This window comes from Pezoporus occidentalis, unplaced genomic scaffold (assembly GCF_034315485.1).
Source record: "Pezoporus occidentalis ecotype Australia unplaced genomic scaffold, CSIRO_AGI_Poc_V1 ctg133, whole genome shotgun sequence".
Lineage (NCBI taxonomy): Eukaryota > Metazoa > Chordata > Aves > Psittaciformes > Psittacidae > Pezoporus > Pezoporus occidentalis.
This window is the reverse complement of record NW_026913136.1, coordinates 2,005,294-2,013,570: the sequence shown is the minus strand read 5'-3', so window position 1 is coordinate 2,013,570 and position 8,277 is coordinate 2,005,294. Positions and strand designations below refer to the sequence as shown.

Sequence of the window (8,277 nt, the reverse complement as noted above, 5' to 3'; positions counted from 1 at the left end):
CAGCAGCTCTTTTTTTATCATCGCCTAACCCCCATATTCAATAGGTAATTAGCACAACATTATCTGACTATAATCATCTGAACCCCCTTATTTTAACATTAATGAACATTACAATAAATTTTAAAGTCTATTGGTTTGTTACCAAGAATAGAAAATGCATTTATGTATGGTTTATAGTGTAGGTTGTTGAACTGGTGCTTAGGGAGCAGATGGTGCAGCCAATATAAGAGTCACAACTGAGCTGACAAAAACTATCCTCAGAGATACAAGATGGTATTTAAAAAAAGAAAACAAAAATTACAGTATCGTCTCATTGTAATCTGAAAAGCCTCACATAAACAGGACAAGCAGTAGCATGTGTGTAGTTGACATCTGACTATTGACACAGAAATGAATTTGAGCTCTCATGGGCCCAATGGTACACTGCTGTTCTCTCATTGACAGTAACAGTATTTTATTAGACAAATGCTTAAGTTTGTATTGTCAGCATCATACAGAATGAACTCCTGATATATTTATAATATACCATCTACTATGCTTGTGAGGGTGTTTTCAGGACTAAGCCAGTTTCAAATCTGAAAGAAACATTAAAAACAGAGAGGTGAAAAGGCTTCTTGATAGCCAAAAAACAGAAAGAGTAGTCCTGTATGTACATGGACTTAAACATTGGATCTTCTGAGCAACAGCGGTTCTGGTGGTACCAATGTTACCTTTCTCTGAAAAAAAAATTGGTAGTGGGAGTAGCAGTATCCCTAAAAAGGCTCAAAGAAGGAACTTGAAAACACCTTTACAGAAGGTGAAGCACCATGTCAAGTTTTAGCAAAATCACACAAGGATTTGATCAATTTGCACAACAGTCTGCATCACTTTTTATGAACTTTTTATGAATCATCTTATATTTTATCAGTCTACTGCTAATTGTGTTGTGATATGGTTTTACACAAGGCTTATAGGGAGAAGCTGAAAGACAAAACGAGTTTATAAGTTTCCTTATAAAAACATTTTGCTCTCCCGTGTTTAGCGCTGGTAGCTTTTTTCTTGCAACAGCAAGGAGCACAGTCTGATAGTTGAAAGTAAATGCTAAGCTGCAGCAGCAATATCTGTGAACAGTTACTACAGCCATAGGCACTATGAGGTGATGACGGTAGGCAAACATGACTATCACGAGACTTCAATGCAAATATCCATCAGGGCAGCAAAGCAGACTCCACAGCAAAGAGCAGTACTGGAGCTTCAGATCTCCAGTGTTTACCAGGCATGGGATAGTAGCAAAATACTGCTGGAAGGGTTATTCTCTTCTGCTAATGGCTATTCATGTATTAGTGGAATTATACAACTAGTTATTATGATGAAAGTTTCGAGAAACTAACAACATCTTTCAAACTGATGAAGCATGGAAGCTTGGGATTCATAAGTAGAAAGAGGGGGGATTCGTGGTTTCTGGTTGAAGTTAACAGAGTACAATACTGCCTAGACCAGGATGAAGATAACAAGCTGCTTGGCTGCAGAATTGTGGCTGAAAGGTCATTTCATTCCTTGTTGCATAATTCTGTTGAGAGAAATTTTCATATTGGAGCAACAAACCAGAGAGATCTGGTTTTTTTTTGAGCAACAAAACCTAAACCTGATTAAATTTTATTCTGGGTGTCATGTGTACCTTGTTTTGTGAAAGCTGAATTTCTGAGAGTCTAATGCATTCTCATTAATTTTTCTTTTTAGCAAAAATCTCTTATTCAAAAAACTGATTTTGAAATCCTTTTCCGAACTTGAAAGATGCTTAAATACTATCCATTATCAGACACATTTTGGTTGTGATTGGAATGACCTGATGACAATTCCTTTATCACAGCTGTCAGTCCTCTACACACTATGTTAAGCAGCCATTGCATAAGAGAGCTGTGTGAATATTTCCTTTGTGTTTTTGCCTCGTGGTTATCCTTTTCTTAGAACAAGCTGTAAATCAAGTTAAATGTGGCTCCCATAAACTTTTTCCACCGTTACCTTAGTTATTGCATGGAAGAGTTTCTTGTGAGCAACAGTACTGTCTGCATAGCCAAACAACCTCCATTTGCTTGGCTCCTCTGCACTGTAACACCTCAAAGTCTGAGAAGTCTTTGCTGATCACTTAAACAGATGGTCTTGACTGCAGCTTTCCATGCATCTACATCAAATCCAAGTATAAAACGTAGGATTTCAAACCATGAGTCTCCAAACAATAGTCTGTTCTTGTCTGACATGATCATTATGGAGGGATATATCACTTCTAAGCTGCCTTGGAGCTAGAACAACTTCCAAAAATAAAAAGTAAAGAAAATACTGGTCATTAATTAAGACAAGTTTTGGCATATGTGTGCCATGCAGAATGAAACACAGCTGGATGTGTATGTGCTAGCTTTCAGTCACTGTCACTGTTCCCCTCTGGTTTCTTCTTAGCATTATGTGAGGCAAGTTTCTGCATCAGGAGAATTCTAACTGAAGAGTCATGGGTTGTTTTACGGATTTTCTTAGGAACACATATGTTTAATTTGCCAGCCAAATTTACTTAAAGACATGTTTATTACCCAGTGTATTGTTTAGACACTATGAAAATTCGTGTCTAAGTTAAAAAAAAAATAAAATTCACTAGCTCTTACATTAAGCCAGTACAAACATGGCACAAGAAATTAATTTTTAAATTATTTTAAATTGTGAGATATCCATCATCAGCCTCAGGTTTTGATAAAGGATGTCTTTTAAAAAACTATATTGAAAATAACAGTAATACGCTTCAAAACCAAGTTTTTTACCTTTCAATAATACACTGCATAAACATTCTAGTCATTGTGCTGACTGTGTTAAATTCTCATATAATCTGTCCACCCATAGTAACTCAGACAATTAAAAACAAGTATAATAGGAGGCTCAATTTCTAAATTTTTCCCAGTTGCCAAGATAATACTCTGTTGCAAATGTTTGGTTTAACCACAAGAGCTTTTCTGGCTTGTTTAATGGTATGATGATCAAATCAGGACAATTGCAGTGGAATTTAGCTTATCAGAGAGTGTGCTTTGAAGCACACCTTAGGGAGGTGGTTTGGGTTTTGTGTGTGTGTGTGTGTTTGTGTTTTGTCTGTTTGTTTTTCCACAGAAAATTGCACAGAGCTTAGCAGCTGAGTCTGGATTGTTAATGTAGCCCAGGAAAAAGCCTCTTACTCTAAGGCTGTTTTACTAAATGTAATGTCATTCAAGAGGGAAATAGCCCATCGCATGTATCCATGTGTTACTTTATGCTGATATGATTGCACAGGAACAGAAATTCAGTGCAGTGAAAATTTAAGTCATGATACACAAGGAAAGAAAGTTAGTGGCATAAGGGGAAGAGAGATGACAGGGTGCCAGGATTTTATTGGCAGCAACAGCATAATCTCAACTGTAGCACTAACATTTCCTGCAATACCAAAAATTGTATTGCAAAGTGCTTCTTAGGGCCATGGGTTGGGACAGAGGTCTGCTCTACTACTGTAAATTAGGATGCTTATGCACTTAAGGGGTCTTGCTGTGCCCAAAGAGCCACACCTTGACTACAAAAAAGATGACGTCCTTCAAAATCTACTTGCCTCTGGGTTTTGTCTTATTCTGAAGACCTCTTTCCTTGACATTGCCATTGTCTACTCTAATGTAAGGTAACTTTGCCACCTGTGAGCTAAATTTTTTCTGCTTCTCCTACCAAGTTAGGCCCAACCACTGCTTCCTGGGTTATTTTAAATGGGGAAATACTGGAAACACAGTGTGCCAGATTATTTCAAAGAGACCTACTTCTATTTAGTACCACTAGGTCAAGATTCCCAATTTCTGAACTATCAAGCTTTTACCAAAATTTCAGCAACCACAGTCAATTAGAGAAACATAACTAACAAGCTATCAAATCAATCTCTAGAGGCTCATGTTTTGTATTCAGACATGCTGACAGTCTAATGCAACAAGTTTTTCCCTCAGTACCAATAGTAACTAGTCAAGTTTAACAGTTAGGAATACACAATTCTAATCAAAGGCAGAAGCATACCTACTATTGTTGCAAACATACTTTTGAGTTTAAAAGGTTTTAAAAATCACTCTTTTTTTTTTTTTTTTTTTTTTCTTGAATGACACCTCCTATCACACAATCAGTAGCTTTGTTTTGGATTCTCTGACAATAATCTATTTTGGTTTCAGTTTAAGAGAAGCACTGAGGATGTATGCAACACAGAAAAATTACTGAACTGCCTTAAATACGTAAGCCTCAAATATGTGGATACGCATTTAATAAAAATTAAGAGCACGTTATGGCATGTATATGGCATGACACTGTACGTGAGTATTACAGATGTAAAAGTCCTTTATTTAGCACATAGAATCTTAGCAAGCAATGCAAATAAAGCTGTACATATGTGTCTAGGTGCAGAAACGTGGCTTTGTGCACTAGTCAAATAATTTAGACCTTTGGATGAAATCCAAGGCACTGCAAATATTGGGACAAGACAAATTCCTAGAAATGGAATTAATTTGCAGCTCAGTTGTGGATGTTCTTATTATTATGCCAGCATATACAACCAACCACATTGGGTGGACTTATTAAAAGGAATGAAAGAAGAACATAGTCTGAATAGACTGGCAAAATGTCTTCTTTTTGTTTGTGGTTAACAGAAGAAAAATTAGCCAACACCTTTTTTCTTGATCACTGGGGGTTTCACTGAAACAGTATAATCTATATTCATTCACCTTGGCAAAAAAGAGAAGCTAGAAAATTCCAAGCGATCTTGCTAATCTATACATTTAACCATTTATACTCATGATTTGACACATCTAACTCCCAGCAAAAATATAACATATGCATGCACTGGGCAAGATCCATGATGCAAAGCCTTTGTGGATTCTGAAAATACACGAGAAGAGGCTAAATGTTTTTTTTGCCAAGTAAGATGCACATCTTCTAGATATTGCTTACTTCTCCGACTCACACAGGCTTTGTGGATGTTGACAGGGAAAGTTGTCAAGCTTTCAGTATCCCATTTCTTGGCACTCATTGACTCCCTCTATTCAAGTTCTTGTGGTGTTAAGCACAGCTACAAATTATAGAAATGTCTGATTTGTTGTGGTTTTGGAGGTGGGTTTTTTTTTGTTTTATTTGTTTGTTTTGAGTTTGTTTGGCTTGGTTTGTTTTTTTTTTTTCCTGAAAACCAGTATCACTGAGGCTGGCCAGCCCCTCTGGAAGTCTCTAGACCCACCATGGCTTGAGCAGGGTCAGCTACAGCTGATTACCCAGGACCATCCAGTTGGGTTTGAATATCTCCAAGGATGGAGACTCCACTAGCTCTCTGGGCAACCTTGTCTGCTATTCAACCACCTTCATAGTAAATAAGTTTTTCTTAGATTTAAAAGGAATTTTCTTTATCTCATTTTGTGCCCAGTGCCTTCTGTCCTGTCACTGCATACAACAGAAGGAGTGTGGCTCCATCTTCTTTACCCTCCCAAGAGGTATTTATGCACATCTGTAAGCTCCCCTGTAAGCCCGCTCTTCTTGAGCCAAAGAAGTCCCAGGTCTCCCCCCCTCTTTATAATCATACTGGACCTTCAGTGGGCTTACTCCAGTACGTCCATGTCTCTCTTGCACTGAGGAGCCCTGCACTGGACACACTACCCAATTGTGTCCCTCCAATGCTAGAACAGAGAAAGGATCACCTCCTTTGGCCTGCTGCAATGCTCTGCCTGATGCTCCCCAGGTGCAGGGTTTAGAACTTCCTTTTGTTGAGCTTGGTGGAGTTCCTGTCAGCCCATTTCTCCAACCTGATGAGGTCCCTCTGAATAGCAGCACAACATTCTGGTGTACCCACCTATTCCTTCTATATTTTTCACTAACAAAATTGTGAAGACATTTGCTATTATAATTTTTTTTTTCTTGTTATCATTGTCTGGCATAGAATTAAAAAGTGAAACTAATTGGTGCATATGAGATCTTTAATAAGATAATAATAAAGAAATTATTAGATTAACTCTACCATAAGCACTTGCGTCTTGCAACATTAACTCTCAAGCCACAGCAGAAATCCTTCTTTGATGACTCACTGCTGCCAATGTTCAATATTTTACTAGAAATCCTATTTTTCTACTACACCTGTTCAAAACCTGCCACAAATGTGCCAGTTTGCTGTGACAGTCCAGTGGCTGGTGCTGTGTGTTGTGGCTACAGCAACCTTGGTTCAGATCTGACTTACAGCAGGAAGGAAATGTGTGTTTGTATGCTTCCTTTTCAACAGCTTTTAAAACAATTGCATAACTTTGAATGTCCTTTCACAGATTTTCCACTGTCACTAGGCCCAGCATCAAAGAAAGAAGAAAAAAAGTTATGTCTGGAGATAGACGCTGGCCAAACAGAAGGTAACAAAACATTTCTGCATCAGACTGCAATTGCCAAAAGGAGCAGGAATATTTTTCTGCTGCAATAACATCTGTGCCTGTCTTCTGCAGGCAATTCTCTGTCGGCAGCGCTGGTTTTGGTTCTGGGATGCCCAAACATGCTGCAATAGTCACCCTGGGGAGGAGGACAGCATATAGAGTGCTATAGCCAGTCCACACTAGGCGGCAACGCTTGCATGGCTCTGCTGGAGGGGACAAAGAACAGGAGACACAGGGCACATCCTTTGTAGCTTGCCGTGATCGTATAGTGGTTAGTACTCTGCGTTGTGGCCGCAGCAACCTCGGTTCAAATCCGAGTCACGGCAGAGGAAGGAGGGAACTCTTTTAGTCCTCACTTTCAGAGGCTTGGTGCTGCAGACACACCATGGGGAATGTGACATCCAACCAAGCCTCACTCTGCAAAAATTGCTGAACAGGCTGCAGTGTCTGTAGCACAGACCAAAACAGATGAGAGGAAGCAGTAGCTGCACGAAAGAAATATCATGCTCCCTGAAACATGATAGGGTGGTTGACACTCTTTGCACCGTAGGTTTTTTGTCTATTTTTGTGCCATTTCAAGCAGTTCACACAGCTGTTGTACTAAGGTTGTCTGGGACAGCATCTTCACTGACTTCACTCTGTGAGGTTTTTAACATATCTCCTTTCTCTCTCCCAGTGAAGACTGATTTCTGTCTATGATTTGTCTTCAGGGATGACTCACCACAAAAGAAAATTCAAAAATAATTTTTCAGAAAAGAGCAGCAAAGGAGGCATGAAATTATGTGCAATCAATTTCTTTATTGTGAGGCTTTTTAGTACTTTTTTTTTCCCTAGAATGATGTTCTTATGAGGCCGGTAATCAATAGCAGCAAACGGGAGACATTATGTCTAGGTCTGAAATTTGATTAAAGAGAAGCAAGATGCTGCTGGAAATGCAGTGTCATTTTGTGGGGAGAAGATGATGCTGCCACGAGGATTCTGCCAAAAGGGTCTGACATGTGTCTCTATTTATCTAAACAGTATTCACTCATCCTGCCTATGCTGCCTGGTGGGTGTTGTTGTTTGCTGGGGTGGGGTTGCTAGGGACAAATGTTTTTTCAGTATGGGCAGTAAAGCTGAAAGGCACAAGGAGTTTCAAAACCACTCTCAAGTGCCTAGAGATAGGCGTTTTATTATACTGATTGAACCATGCAGCAACACAGTTCTAATTTGTTTTTAACAGAAGATGATAAAAATGTATTAATGAACTTGAGATCATATAACCAATTCTGGTGTCATCATTAGATAGCTATACATCTTGCTGACTGAAGTAACTACTTATTTTGACTAAATTATTTCTTCATACTTAAACACATAGCTTGACTGCAAGAGAAAAGGAAAACTAGAGGATGAAAAGGGAGAAGGCAACAAATATTCATTTATGATTGTCCTGGGTTCAGCAGTAGCAGTCATGTTTCTCCTTCTTGGTAGCTGGTGCAGTGCAGTGTTTTGGCTTTCGGCCTGGGAACAGAACTGATAGCAATGTTTTGGTTTGGCCAAGGACTTTGTGAGCCTCATGCTCTGCCAGGGAGGAGGGGAAGCCAGGAGGAAGCAGAGACAGGACACCTGACCCAAACTGACCAAAGAGGTATTCCATACCACAGCACGTCATGCCCAGGATGTAACTGGGAGTTAGCCGGAAGGGCTGGGGACTGCAGGGTTGGAGGAGGTACCGGTTGGTGCTTGGTCGGGCTGGGGGGGGGGGGTGAGTTATTGGTTGGCTGGTGCTGAGGTGTTGTATTCTCTTCCCTTTTTATTTCCTTTATCATTGTTATTATTGGTGGTAGCAGTAGTGATTTGTGTTATACCTTAGTTACTAAACTGTTCT

At 39.4% G+C, this 8,277-nt stretch overlaps 1 non-coding gene across 1 annotated transcript; it reads left to right on the top strand.

Moving 5' to 3' along the window:
- Window positions 1-6,664: 6,664 nt before the first annotated feature.
- TRNAH-GUG (transfer RNA histidin (anticodon GUG)) lies at window positions 6,665-6,736 on the top strand. Its single transcript has one exon. It is a non-coding gene; the product is annotated as a tRNA-His (tRNA).
- Window positions 6,737-8,277: the final 1,541 nt, after the last annotated feature.